The following is a 15,772-nucleotide window of genomic DNA, read 5'->3' on the forward strand; positions in this document are numbered from 1 at the left end:
CTCCAGAGCCTCAACATCTTCTTGTAGCGAGGGGCACAAAACTGAACACAGTATTCAAGGTGCAGCCTCACCAGTGCCAAGTACAGGGGCAGAATCACCTCCCTGTACCTGCTGGCCATGCTGTTTCTGGTGGGTACTAGCAACAAAAAAAGGTTCAAAAGAATGTAGTGAGGTATCCTGCTTAGTGATATGAGGCTTGTCTAAATTAGACTGGATTTTCAGAAATTCCCCCCACCCTGTCCCTCCCAGCTCCAGCTCTGCTAGAATTGGCAAAAAATATGAGAAATTTTGAAAACTACATATTTGAAATGCGCTTCCCTTCATATGTGTGGGCATGGTGTGTGTGAGGTGGGGCACGTCGGTTCATTCATTTTAACTTGGTTTTGAAAAGGCAGAGAAGCTCAAGAGAAGACCAAACATCTCACAGCCAGGAACCATATATGTGGAAATCATTGAATACATAATTTGATGATACTGGTGTTTATCAAAGTGTAACAGCAAAATTAAAGGATCCCATAAATGTGAATAAAATCCACAGAGCTGCTTGTGGTCACATTTCAATAGCAGGAGTGACCACACTTAATATACCTCCTTATTAAATGTATTAGTCTTAAGTTCGTATAATTAATAAGAGATGGTGGGATCTGACATCCTAAAGGCAGTAAGTACTTGAAACAAAGCAGGACTAAACTTGTCCAGATGAGGAAGTGCAAATAACTTTCTCCCCACTGCACTGTCACAGATGCAGTCTGGGAACATTACAATGTTTTCTGGAAAGGGTGAGTAGAAGTAAACTAACTGAGTAAACTTGCACAGGAAGAAGCTGAAATACCTCACCAATCTAGTTTGTTCCTTTCCAGCATTTCAGGTAAGCTTGCTAGAATAAATTGTGCTTGGGTTTAGAGTGAAGCTGCTTCCCCATCTGTCACCCCATCAGCCCAGAGGTTGAAGCTCCTGTCAATGCAGTCAGGGAGCATTTAATTGCTGACATTCCTATTTTCTCTCACACTATCCCATCACACGTGTATCATTATAAGCTGGTTTGAGCTCAGCACAGGATGTGAAGGGAATGGGAAAATTTCTGTACAGGTCTGCTATCCGGTGGCTTGTTACAGTAAACTGTCTGGTGAAGCCACTGCGAAGTTGATTTATCAGTGGAAAGCTGTAGTTCTGCAGGAAAGCTTGACACTTTAATGGGCCCATCTGTATTCCCTGCAGACCTCACAGGGCATCTCAGCTCCTCTGAAATAACTTCTTCTGTCAGAAGAGCATCTGACCAGACAAATTATTTTCTCCTATAATGAAGCCCAACCAACCAAAAAAAAAAAGCCCCCTCCAAAAAAACCAACCCAAAAAAAGCCCAACCAAACAAAAAAAAAGCTCAACAACCCCTCCCCAACTGATCCTTACCCACAGCATATTCTTCAAAGGGCATTGCTGTGAAGGATCCCACTGCTGTGTGATCTAGTGTCAACGTTGTTATTGTTCAATAATTAATACAGTGGGATCCATAAATGTAAAATAATTGTGGTTTATACCACAGAGGCTTAAGTATTCATACTAGTTAATCTAATATGAGTGATAAAGCGATCTGTAAAATATTGTTCCTCCTGCTTGTAGAGGTTATCCAAGACTTGTGCAAGTCTGCTTGTCTTGAACACAGAAGGGGTAAACACAGAAGACAGCCAAAGCTTGTAATTCTTCCACTTTGTGGACAATAACTCTTCTCTCCCCAACACACTCTTTCATATGACCCTTCCCCTGAATATTCCATTTACTCTTAGAGCAACATGTTAAAATGGGTGAATTGTGGAGTGCTCTGTTCACCCAGCCATGGGTGTTCAAGCCCTGCTGGAGTGTGAAGCACTAAACAAATGAACATGGTGAATGAACAATTGAGTTTTATTTGCAAAGTGCAGTTGGCCGGACTGTGCGGCGGACGTAATTCCCAAGGGGCACAAGTGCTTATCACAGGGCATCTATTCTCCAGCGAGGCATGGAGAATGCAAGAGATATCCCAGTCTTCAGGCAGCACATTTGGTGCCAGATTCTCTGCTGCTCCTACAGCCAGCTGATACAAGCCTTAATTAAAATAATATTAAACTTCTCCCTCAACAGCAGCCAGATGTTTGGTTTAGTGTTCTGCAGTCCTTGCATTCTCCTGCTTTCAATGAGAGGTTTTCACAAAGGCTGGTGTTACCCTAGGGAAGCAGTTTTCCTTGCCATGCCCCTGCAGACAGAGGGAAGAGATGGGCTCCTTTAGTAGGCCTAATGAGGAGAAACCTCACTTGACTGCTTTTAATTATGCCTAAAAAAGTCCAGCAGAGGCAGCTTGTGGAGCTAAGCTGGCATTAATCTTTATGAAGATCCCTCCCAACACAGTCCTCCCAGAACAAGTTTGTTTCTTCAAAGGCATGCAAGTGATATATTAGCATGTTCATTGCACATCAAAAAGTAAAGATTTTACAAGAGTGAAACCTAAGAGTGACGGACTGAGGTAGTTGCATCTTTTTACAATATATTAATAATTTAGATGTGAAGACAAATTCCTTATTTGTCTTACTGATGCACAAGGATAGAGATCAGAAAATGTGCCTTCAATTTCTAGGTCTCCCTAACTTCCACTGAGACCTTTCAGTGATCTGGTTATGGCACATCCCGTTTTGCAGCCAAGGAGCTGAAGTACAGAGAGTTTATTTCAGCCAGTCTCTGCTTTGCCGACCTAGACTGTTCAGCCTTGTGGTTGGTAACTGCTCATCCAGCATCCATTGGTGTGTGACTGAGAGTAGTTTTTCAGTGCTACTGTGACAGAAGTACCCTGAAGTCTCATCTGTGCTTAATTCCACTTTAAAGGCATTTCTGAAACCTGTTGATTTGTAGTGGTGTGGGCATGTGCAAGTCTGTCAAGCTGTGTATGGTTAGAGAGTTTTGTAATCATTAGGACACAAGAAGAGGTTTTCTTCTTACTTAACTTCAAAACAGTGATGATGGTTTTTATCTGCAATGTGATTAAGCATTACAGAAATAATGTAAATACTTGCTTGGCTGTTGTGAGAGGATGGCAACTGATTCTCTTTCAAAAGGCAGGAAGAGAAAACAGATGCTTTGCAAGAGCAAGTCTCCCTGCTTTTCATCCTGAGTCCAAAGCTCTTCCAGGAGTTCCATCCATCCATAAGTCTGCTTCAGAAACTGTGGCTGCTGGGACAAGCTGTCAAGACTAAGAAGCACTATTTGTAGTTCAGTGGAGGTAATGGGGATGCCTGCAAGCTTAACTTCTCCTGGTCTGGGTCATGGCTGGGACTGGGGGGCAAGTGGAGTGCAGATCTGGGAATATACCTCCTTGCTGTGTGTAGCTACATCAAGTTAATCCTCCCTCCTCTCTGCCCCACAAACTGTCCCTGCTCACTGCAAGCCCAAACAGATCACCACTAGCAAATGCATGGTGGAAGACATCTGAAATGCTAGCAAGAGATTTCAAATAGTATTCAGAAATGGTCAGTATAATTGAGAATCCTTGTTGTTGTTTTGAAAAAAGCATGGAATTAATTCAAATTAATTGGGATGTCAGCCCAAAGACTGTGCTTCTGTACTTGAGATAGCTGTAAACTCTTGCATTAAGTCTCTTTAGCCTGTTTCTTCCACTCAATGCGCTCCCCCAAATTAAGTTTACTTGCTTGCACACGTGCAGCTTTTGAACTGTCATTGTCTAATGAGATAAACAGGATGTGCTCTAAATCAGACAGTGTAATATGAGCCCACCAGCTAGGAATTAGCACGGCTATTGGCTTGCCTCAGATCTAAACCTCTTGCAGATGGTTTGTGGTTCCTGACTGTATAAATGGAGATGACTGAAAGTGGGTGTGGTGCACAGGACATTCCCACCCCCACCCCACTCCGGCCCCCCAGCCCATAAAATGACTTTTAGAAAAACTGCACTCAGGGAACGTGAGTGGAAACACCACCCGGTGGCTCTACCCAGCTTTCATGCTCTTAAAACTGTGGAAAATGTTTCCATTCATAGCAACAGGAACACCGGAGAAATAGGAAAAACTTGCAGACCATAGAAGCTGTTTAATTCATCCTCTGCGTGGACTTTGTTAGAAGAGAATTTCAGATGTCAGCAGGAATTTGTGCTAGACAGGGGCAGTGTGGGTAGCTGTGACCAGTGAGAAATAGGATAGCTGTTCCAGGCTTAGTCGTTTGTGTCTAACTGGAACAATGCTGAGAAATGAGGAATGAACAAGGTGATTTTCAAATCAAATACATGTCCGAGGAAGTGCAAATACAAGTTGATCCACCACGACTTGCTGGAGTTAGTGAAAGTTCCTAAAACCAATGAGTTTAGGCAGGCATTCCTGAGCGCTGTAGTCTGATAACCTATTAGTTTGTACACAGAAGAGAACCAACTGTCTTTCGGGAAAATGATAAAGGGACTATTGTTGCTGCTTTCAACACACAATGTTTATTAAGTCTGTCCCACTCTTACGCAGAGCAGTTTGCTTCTAGGTGATCTCAGCGTTTTAAGTACAAACGCTTATCTCTATGAAGGACCAGGCTCATGTTTATGAAGATATTCAAAGATCTTGTGTTCATCTCTTTGGTTAAGATAATCTGGAACAGAGTAGTGGCAACACACAGTGTCTGACAAGTGGGAGACTGACTGTGAAGACCGCCAGAGTGTTGGCTCTGGGAAGGGTTGGGAACAGCACGGTTTGTCTTATCGTTAAGTGCAGGATGTTCTGGACAGATCCCACCCAGCCCAGTACCACAGACCATGTTTTTGAGAAATCTGAGATCCCATTCTCCGTGGTAGATCAAGACCTAGCAACAACTACAGGCATGCCCCTTTTCTCCCCTCCAAAAGCCACTTTGAGCTATAGTCACCAGAAACAGAGCCAGCTAGGGCCTGCATTTATCAGTCTTTTACCTGTACTTGGCCTGTAGCCGAATCATAGAATAGTTTGGGTTGGAAGGGACCTTAAAAATCATCCAGTTACAATCCTCCTGCCATGAGCACATACATCTCCCACTACACCAGCCTGCCCGAGGCCCCATCCAACCTGGCCTTGAACACCTCCAGGGATGGGGCAGCCACAACCTCCCTGGGCAACCTGTGCCAGTGCCCAACCACTTTCATAGTGAAGAAACTCTTCCTTATGTCCAGTCTGTGAAGCTGTCCTTTGACACTGGAAGTCAAATCTGTTTGCAACTGGACCAATTCCTGCAAATATCTGAAGTGTTGGAAGTTTTCATCCAAAAAATTATGAAGCGCTACTAGCAAGTTTCCCCAACCATGGCAAGCTTAATGCTTTGTCTGGTTCTATTGCTGTCCTAGCTGACAACGTCCTAGGCTGAGCTACTGAGCAAGGTCCCTCCTCAAGGAGCTTTCTGGAATGCGCCTCTGTCCCTTGGACCTTGCTCCTTTTAGGTTTCGTAGGGAAGGGGATTCTGAGTGCTTTTACTTCTGTGCCAAGAGTAACAGTTAAGAAGGGAAGAAGGAAGCGGCAGCAAGATGGGAGAGAAAGGAGCCTGTATTTCATTGAAATGGTTCTCAGCAGGCAGTGTTTCCATAGAACCACCTCCCTGACAGCCCTCCACCAAAGTGTTGCTTGGGGGAGGATGGCAGAAGGATTTGTACTCCCTTTGCTCCTCCCAAATCTAAAAAAGAATTTATGCCTCTGGCTTAAGCAATTAATCAGGTAAGGAAAAACTGTTGAGGGCTCCAGGCACAATACACACTGTAACATCTTCATCAATTTCCCTTTCTTTCAAAAAAATATTTGCCTGCAAGGATCTGTACTATTTTTTCCTTGTTCTAGCTCTGTTGGTACAGGGGCCATGGGTATGGATCTGGGAGCTGGTGGCAGCAGCTCTGTTTATGTCTGTATAATCACTCACATGGGTCTCTTACTCAGCTAATTAAAACCAAACCCCCTCTAGCTACCCTGAAAAATGTAAATAACATTTATTAAGACATTGTTTTGTGGTATAACCAGCACCCAAGTTACAGAAAGGCTGTTATGAAACAGGATTTTGCTTGTGAAGAAGTAGATGGCTGCAAATCAAGTGAATGCCAGGCTTTCTTCATCAAAGCACAAAGCTGGGGACAAACAGAAGTGCATACAATTAAAAATACATGAACTACACAAAGACAAACAGCTGGCTGGGGCCAAAGCAGCGTGGACACCTTTGCATTGTGCTTTGCCTGTCTCTAGAGCTAGCACAGATACAAGGGGTGTGGTACATGGAGCAACACAAGATATTTTCCAAGGGCATTGTGTTCTTAGCACAAGTAGCAAGAAAATAGAAAACCAAGAAATGCTGCAGCAGGGTAAAGAAGCTTGGATGAGACAGGAGAGTGTTCTTGAACCTGTGTGTAAATGCACAATACGTGTGCAAGAGCAGGTTTGCTGTAATGTAAAACAAAATGTGAATGTGGAGCCAAGAACTAAGTCCAGTATAAGGACATGAAGCTCTTGTTTTTCACATTTATATCAAAACCCAAGCACGTTTTGTACAAGCACAAAATGAACCCTTGGGTTTAAAAAAAAGTGAAATTTCTTCATTGCTCCCTGCATCTGAAAAAGATGCTATAGAATAGGCTTGATTTAATTCTTCTTCAGTTCTCACAATGCCAGACGGGCTTGAAAGGATTCAATCCAACTTCTAAGCCCTTTAATCTGAGTCAATAAAACCTTTAAAAGTAATTTTAAAGAAGACTAAATTAAGAACTCTATAGAATTACATGAGCATATAAAGCCAAGTTCATGCTTTAGCTTTGCTGAGCTGAAGAGAGCATGGCAATCCCAAACGCCCCAGCCCTTCAACAGAAAGTATGGAGACATTTAGAGAGGTGGTTCTCAGAGAAGCTGGTGACTCCCATTTCCTTTAATAGAGAAGAAAACTCCTGCTTTCTTAGGGCTATACAGAGAATACAGGTGAATTTTAGAAGCCCTCAGGGCCAAGAGAGAACCAGTAGTGAATGGAACATGTCATGTTTCTTCAAGAAGTTTATGGATGTTTTAAAGTCTAAAGCAGCTGTTACCCCACCATGTCAGACTAACCACTTATTAGACTTCTACATTGATGGTAAGAGGTTGCACTCCAGCAACTTAGTTTAAATTTCTATATGGAATGTGGTTAAGAAGCTGTAGCCAGCTACTCTTTGTGTTTTGGCAAAGACCCTGTATGAATTTCACACAGGCAGATGACATTCTCTGCTCCTGTCTACTTACCATAAAAGATTTGGAGAATGGAAAATAAATAACTGCTGTCATAACAGCTGCCTTATAAAGTGACATGGATTACTTAGATAGGGGGTTGCCTGAAACATGACTGCAGGTAGCTGTTGGAGGGGAGTCTGTGTCTTCCTCCATGCATTTAAAGCATTAAAAACATGTGGAGCAGGAAGCGGTGATAGTGGTGGATTATATAAACCTAGCAGGGAAGTGTATTGTTGCAGAGCAGAAGCTGTCCAGCATGAAGACACACCAAAATATTTGGAAGGCAAAAAGTTGTGGATGCATTGCTGAGCCCTATTGCTCTTCAGGAAGTGGGAATAAGGTAAAAGCCAGCACAGGGGCATCGCAGCCCTGAGGCAAGGGCAGTGAGAAGAGCCTGGGACCACAAGCGCAGGAGGAGGCTCTCATGGCACAGAGATTACAAAGCAACAGACTATTTACCAGAGCTAAACACTCTGCTCGTAAGGACAGAGAGACCTATGCAGCAGGCTTAAAGAAAAGTGGACTATGGCACTGTTCTAATTCAGAGACAATCTCCAAGAAGCAGAATCTCTGTCATGCTGTGCCTGCAAGAGGTTCACACCCAACATCCCTGTCTATCTAGGAACAGAGAGAAAGGTGCCATCGATTTGAATTGGACTTTCAAGTTTAGCAATTGATATCTATCTCCAAGCCTCCCAGCTTCCTTTTAGAAAGTTGTTTCCAGGGACCTAGTCAGCATCTACCCTCTGACTCAGAGTTAGGAGCACACTGGGAGCCCATTTGCCACAGCTTATAAAAGAGGCTTTAAAGGGCTGCTGCTGCCTTGAAGAATGGCACATACAAAACCCCTCCTGTTTTGCAGGCCTCCTATGAATGCCTACTTATTCTAATTTACAGCAGGATGTGTTTTATAAGAGGGTAAATTTGGTGTGACTGTTGAAGTGAGAAGCATTTGAGCACTTAACACACATATACACGGAAAAGACTTCACTGCACACACACATTTCTGCTTGAAGGGCACCAACATCCTTGCACCTGAAGCTTACTGTTGAGTCACTACTCCTGCCGCCTTTGTGTGTTTAAAGTGTTGATCCTCTAGCTTGAGGATCTAGAAGTAGAGGAAACACCAGGCTGGTCAGACTTGTAGTCTTGGGTCTGTCTGGGACCATGGCTTGAACTGTTTTGCTTGCCACCCAGCAGTTAACTGAGCAGCAGGGATTTTGCCTTTGCTCTAACTTTTCTTTTTCTTTTTTTATATGGCATGAATTAGATGTTCATGATCCCCCAGTCAACTCTGAGTGCAAGCACTCAACCCTGACATTCGCAGGGCAGAGAAAGATCAGCTCAAGAGGCCGCTTTTACAGATACCCAGTTTTCCCACCTCCCTCCTACAGATAATGCAAATTATCAAGTAAGTATTGCCCTTGGTTTTGAAACCTTGTGTTAGTAGTGGTTCAGCCACTGCTTAGGGTAGTTGTCCTGACAAGAAGAGTCAGTTAGTTCAGCTATGGATAGAGATTTGTTTTGACAGCATGCTGAAAATAGCAACTCAGAAACCACACTGCTAGCTGGTTTTAGAATGGCCGGGTTTTGAAGCATCTTTGGCCGACCAGCTTGTTACTCTGTAAATAGTGATCACTTTATTCAGCTGTTTTTCAGAAAGTGTCCCCACCTGAAAGACATTGCCATCCCAGGGCACCTCTTCATGGCTTCGCCATCCCTGCAGGCTGCTCTCATTCAGCTTTCCCAAGAGCTTCTGGGGCTCAAAACAGGAGCAGGAACCCACTTGGGGATGCCATCGCTCATGGAGCCACCCTACAGATGCTCACTTACCTTCCTGCAGGGAGGTTTGGCTCCTCATACATCCCACATGCTTCAGGGCACTGCTGCTCTGCTGACCCCCCAGCCTGCTCAAGTGAGCTCAGTTCTACCTGGAGTATCTCCTCTCCCACAGTACCCAATCAGCCTTTAACCCCTCCCAGATAAGCCCAGTCACCCCAGTCCAGGCTAGAGGGAAAAAGAAAAGCTCAACTGTGGGTTTAACTGAAGATATTTCTTTGGAAGCTGAGAGGTATTTAGCATGCAAGTCCTAAACCCTCCTGTTGCAAAAACTGTCCTCTCCTTGCTGAGAGGTTTCAAACGTCTTTGCTGGAGATGTAGATAAGTTGTAAATACATCCTTTGGCCCTGCAGGGCTAGTACCCTCTTCTATTTCTTCTCTCCCCTACCCATGTGGCACTGGCACTAGCTTCCTTGGTAGTCTCTGTGCCACGGGGTCAGCAAAGACAGAGGAACTTGCCCACTGGCCCCCAGATGTCTATCAGGTCTCTCTGTGTCTATGTAGCACAGGGTTCATGCTGCAGCTCAGGCTTTGCCACTTCTGCCCTGGAGGCAGCATCTGGGTCCCTTGACTCCTCTACGTGCTGTAATTTGCAATACGAACAGGCAGTCAGACACTGCGGGAAGTCACTAAGGTCAGATGTGTGTCCTGGTTTGGGTTTATTCAAGGCTCTTTTATCACCCTGTAGAGCTAATTCCTGACCATGAACATCCATTATGGGATCTGACTTGCTTTTGGAGGTCCTTGGGATCAACATCTGCTCAAATGTTGCCTGAAGCTTGCCCATCGTACTTCTGCCCTCCCCCTGTCTACATGGTTTTGTAAGTGAAGACTTCCTCCTGGAAAGTCTTTCACCTTTTCTTACTTACTTTTTTTTTTTTCATTTTCAGAACGGGAAGCCTCTGCCCTGAGGAAGGGGGATGTATCCTACTGCCTCCTCCCTTCATGCTGCTTTCTCCCTGCCTGCCCTTTTCCTTTGTCTGTCCTTGGCTTGTTTTGCAGAGGATCTTAAGTGTCAAATTTGGTTGATTTGTTGCAGCCCAATTAGCTGATTCAATCCAATTAACCTATCTGAAGTTATCTGTGTAGTGTGGTGGCTTTGTTAGCCAACTCCATTCCCTCTTAGCCTTACAAACATTTTTTGCCTCCAGCTCCTCCCTCCAGATCTCAGTGGTAGATTTCCACTTGTTTCTTGGCTGCTTGTTCAAAGCTTTCAACTGAGACTCCAGGTTCTGCAGATTTCCTTCACACATCATCTCTCCTACCATCTCTTTCCCCTGGTTAGCCAAGTTTGCCCACAACTCTCCTTCCTTGCTAAAAGACCTTTAAGTACTCCATCTGTCTTTGGCAGCTTGGCAACAAAGTCAGCAAGATGCTATCCCCTCATGAAACTACTCAATTGTACTTGAGCTCGGTGTGGTTTCTATCATTACCCTCTGCCTTGCTTTGCCTGAGTAAAAACCCTGCTTACAGACCACTGTGTTTTCCTCCATAGTTTCTGTGACTCCTTGCAGTCAAAGTCTTAAATATGAAACTGCGTCACCTCCCCAAAATGCATTTCTCCTTTCCTAGGGCTATCACAGTGTTACATTGATCTCATTCTTCAGCGAGCTCCTCCCTGATCTGGGAATATCTTTTTTTCCCCTTCCTTTTTTTTCCCCTTCCTTTTTTTTCCCCTTCCTTTTTTTTCCCCTTCCTTTTCTTTCCCCTTCCTTTTCTTTCCCCTTCCTTTTCTTTCCCCTTGAAAAAGGAACCATTGGACCTTTGTTCTGTCTGTAGATTAAAAAGCACTGTCACTGAGAACAGGCTTGTAGCTAGAAAACCTGCAAGGAAACAAAGGTGATAAATGAAGCTTTAACCTGGAAAGATACTGCCTCAGGTTGCTTGATTATACTTAGTAGAGTACTGGGTACAAGCCTGGAGCACCCATACATGTAAGAATATCCTTCCTGGCAGCTTCCCCCTGGGAGTCCTGTTGCCCCCCATGCTGTCCGCTCCCTAGCAAAGGATTTCAGGCATCAGGGTATGACTTCATTCCCAAGACACAACAGAAATCAATTAAGTTCTCTAGGTCTTTTTGGTTCCCAGCATCTCTATTTACCTGTTTGATTCCCGTAGAGAAAGAAGTTGAGAGGCAAAAGACCCCTGTCACACCGAAACATTGCTTTTTAGCTACCATGGATGCTCTCCCAACCAGCTACCCTTGCTTTTCTCTCTTTCCTCACCAGCTATGTCTGTGTTCAGGGCCATGCAGTGGCAAACAGGGTTAAGGAGATGGATGCATTTGGACAGGAATCTTAGGTTCAGTAAGAAGCTTCAAAGAGCAAATTCTGTCCCCTAAAATATCCCACGTGAGAACAGGCGTACACAACACTCTCCAAAGCAGTTCATAACTTTCTCATCCCTGAAATTGTGAGTATAAAATCTGGAACTTCTCCCCAGGCTTTTCAGAGAGATGAGGGTCTCTGTTCAGAGGAGAGCTCTCTCTCGGGTTTCCAAATACTTAGTTTCCATTTTCAGAACTGTCCCAAATGATGGGATGAGGGAGGATAACTCTCTTAACAGGAAAAAGCCTGGGAAGCAAAGAGTGCTAATCTTCTTAATGGCATCTTCAAATTGCCTTAATATAAATCCTCGTAGAATATTCTTATTGGCTTTAATAGGGATGGAAGCAATAGTGCTCCGAAGAAATGCGTGAGACTTGAGAAGCTGCACTAAAGGTGTTTAAGCAGTAATAGAAAATGATCATTCTGCTGTAGAATTTGAGCAATCCTTAAGAATTTAAGAGAATTATCTTCCTCCTAAGGAACTTGAAATATCAATTAAAAACCCTTCGGGAAGTTTATTACTGTCTGGTAAGGCCTGATGGGTTTCTTCCTTAGTCTGGGCTATAAATTACCTGCCTTCTCCCTGTGAATAAACCAGTTTGGGGTCCCATCTCACTGAGCCACATAACTTGAGTACTTCATTCTGTCAGGGTAAATATCATATCTATTTTTATTATCATCAAACTTTGCTGTCATTGTTTATTTGTAGCCACCTGTCATTCAGCCTGAAACATAAAACAGAGGGGAAAATCACATTTCTTTATAACCTGTTTGCTTTAAACTACCAGTTCTGGTAGTTTAAACTACCAGTTCTTTAAACTACCAGTTCAGGGCCACAAAGATGATGAGGGGACAGGAGCACCTCTCTTACGAAGAAAGGCTGAGTAAGCTCAGTCTATTTAGCCTAGGAAAGAGAAGACTGAGAGGGGACCTTATCAGTGCTTATAAATGTATGAGGGGCGTGTGTCAAGAGGACGGAGCCAGACTCTTCCCAACAGTGCCCAGCAACAGGACAAGGGGCAATGGGCACAAATTGGAACACAGGAATTTCCACCTCAACATGAGGAAAAACTCCTTTACTGCAAGGATGAAGGAGCACTGGAACAGGCTGCCCGGGGAGGTTGTAGAGTTTCCTTCTCTGGAGATACTCAAAACCCACTTGGACACATTCCTGTGCAACCTGCTGCACGTGAACCTGCTTTAGCAGCAGAGTTGGACTAGATGATCTCCAGAGGACCCTTCCAACCCCGACAATCTCATGAGTCTGTAAGCAACTGCACTTTCAAAAAATTAATATGCCGTTACTCATACAAGCAAATGGCGCTAGCAGGAGATAAATAACTGATTATTTCATAATATCTCCCTCTGAAATTATACTCCTTGGCAAAATCTTATTTAAAACTGTAAATCCATCAGCTTTTTTTTTCCTGAAAGAACTCCTGGTAATTTTTTCAAGATGTTTTGGCTAGGCATTTAGCTAATAAAGCAAACTTTCAAATTACTTCAATTGTAAAATCCTTTCACAGTGAAATCTGAAAGCAGGAACAGCTGCCTAGGCTTGGTTTTGACAGCTGCTCTTCACCTAACAACAAGTAGCCTATTTGTGTTTACTTATTAATATTGAAATATAACACAATAGGATCAGATGTCTTAGCTGGCAAATGCCCTACTTTCCCTCCACGTTTGTGCCTCTGCCTCAGCATTCATGATACATGTATGTTTTTCATTTAAAACCCCCTTGTGGTTAGCTTTATAATTACACCATTGATATAATTTAGCTTCCCAGATGAAATAATTAAGATCCCACCCCAGAAATGTACCAGTTTGACTGGAACACAGCAATGGTCCTGTTTGTTTTCCAGAGACCACATGCATTCTTAAAGTAAATGTTTTTAAGAACAGACCTGGATGAAAACAAATCCTCTGGTCTAAAGCTCATATTCAGGTCACCTGGAATATGTGATCTCCATGAAATCCCATATTCCTCCTTTATACCAAACTCTGAGTGGAAAGGATGATGCTTGATTTTTTTTAAAACAGAGCCTTGTCAAATGAGGCCTTATGTGCGCTGAAAGGTGCATGCGTTATTTCAGATGTCTGCATTTTCTGGATTAAACTCTTCTAGGCTTGTTTCAAGTGTGGGGCTATCTTACATCACCCTCTTTCCACACAGTGAGGTCAGATAAGGTGCCCCTCTCATGGTGTGGGAGGCACAAATGGCTTGCTCAAGGGCAAGGGGCTAGAGGAACCTTGATAAAAGCTCATTAGCTATTTAAGTGCCTCTTATTTATTGCAAGCTGGTTATCAGCCAAAAATGAAAATTCAAACCACTGTCGAGTTATAGGGTATCCCTGAAATGTCATTAGCAAACACTTCAAGGGAACCGGAGGTGTTTCAGAAATTAAGGGTGTGACAATCTTTTTCATTTATGCATTGCCATTTGGACTTCTGTGGATAGAGGCTGTTTTCCTCTAAGAGGGCAGGAACAACCAAGTTGTTTGCAGGCCAGAGCAGTACCATACCGTGTTTGGAAATTCAAATCCTCCCCAGGTTACACGATCAACTGTTTTCATCATTGTCTGTTAGAAGCCTACATTCTCCACTGAGACTTGGGGCCTGCATGAGATTTGGAGTGTAAGGGCACAAAGTCATGAAATAAATACCTGAGCATTTGCCCTGCCCCTGGTTTGCAGGCAATCATAGAATCACCATGTTGGAAAAGACCCACCGGATCATCGAGTCCAACCATTCCTATCAATCACTAAACCATGCCCCTCAGCACCTCGTCCACCTGTCCCTTAAGCACCTCCAGGGAAGGTGACTTAATCACCTCCCTGGGCAGCCTCTGCCAGTGCCCAATGACCTTTTCCGTGAAAAATTTTTTTTTAATGTCCAGCCTCAACCTCCCCTGGTGGAGCTTGAGGCCATTCCCTCTTGTCCTGTCCCCTGTCACTTCAGAGAAGCCAACCTTGAGCCATTCTGTTAATGTTCAGCATGGTGGTAAAGGAGAGCAGCAACTGAGAGGCACCAAGTGATAAGTTTTGTTCAACTGGGTGCTGAGAAGCAGCACCTTGCTTGATTCCTACAAGGATTCTCCTTGAAAACACCATTTCATTCTCATTTGGGAATTTAAATCCTATACTGGTTAGCACTGAAATAAAATGAACATCACTAAGGGGCTTTGGGAAGCGTGGAGAAGTAGAAATGGGGAGATAATGGGAGGAAATCTGGGAGAATCACTCCCTCAAACCAAAAAAGAAAGAGGCAGGTAAAACCATACACATATTAAATGCAAACAAAAGTTGCCAAAAAAAGCTGGTAGAGTTCCCTAGACTAGCTGAGCCCAGTAAAAATAGATTATTTTGAGAAATTATTCAGCATTCGCTACACTTGTGTTTTACAAATTTTACGTGACTCGGTTTAGCTGCATCTGGAAGAAAGCACTGGTAACAAAGGCAGCATGCTACAATCATTTAAATTAAACAAACACCTCACAGATAAACCTGGAGACTTCCTTGTCAGAAATCTTACTGCTCTTTGTGCCCAAATGGACTTGTTCTGCGGCACTGAGGAAGGAAACGGTGTAGAATTACCATGGATTTACAAGCAAGCAGAGATGATATGAGGTGCTCAGACTAAGGTAACAAAAAGCAGACTGTCCTGCTCTTCTGGAAGTCCCCGAAGGTTAACTAGTGCTGCTGCTGTAAGGAAAAGGATCATTTCAGCACACTTCCTCAGTCAGTTGCTAAATCTGTGCCTTCTTCACTGTGAGGGTGACAGAGCACTGGAACAGGTGGCCCAGGTGGGTTGTAGAGTCTCTTTCCCTGAAGATATTCAAATCCCAGAGGGACCTGGACAGGCTGGAGAAGTGGGGCTGTGAGAACCTTACAGGTTCAACAAGGCCAAGTGCAAGGTCCTGCACCTGGGTTGGGACAATCCCCAATTTCAGCAAGGGATGGGTTATGATGTGATTGAGAGCAGCCCTGCAGAGAAGGACTTGGGGGTGCTGGTTGATGAAAAGCTCAACATGAGCTGGCAGTGTGCACTCACAGGCCAGAAGGCCAAGTGTGTCCTGGGCTGCATCAAAAGAAGCGTGGCCAGCAGGTTAAGGGAGGGGATTCAGCCCCTCTATTCCTCTCTTGTGAGACCTCATCTGGAGTACTGTGTCCAGTTCTGGAATCCTCAATATAAGAATATGGAGCTTTTGGAACAGGTCCAGAGGAGGACTACAAGGGTGGTGAGAGAGTTGGAGCACCTCCCACATAAGGACAGGCTGAGAGAGTTGGGCTTGTTCAGCATGGAGAGAAGGCTCCAAGGAGACCTTATAGCAACCTTCCAGTGCCTGAAGGGGCTACACGAAATTAGGAGAGGGACTATGTACAA

The sequence above is a fragment of the Phaenicophaeus curvirostris genome, chromosome 1 (genome assembly GCF_032191515.1).
Source record: "Phaenicophaeus curvirostris isolate KB17595 chromosome 1, BPBGC_Pcur_1.0, whole genome shotgun sequence".
NCBI lineage: Eukaryota > Metazoa > Chordata > Aves > Cuculiformes > Cuculidae > Phaenicophaeus > Phaenicophaeus curvirostris.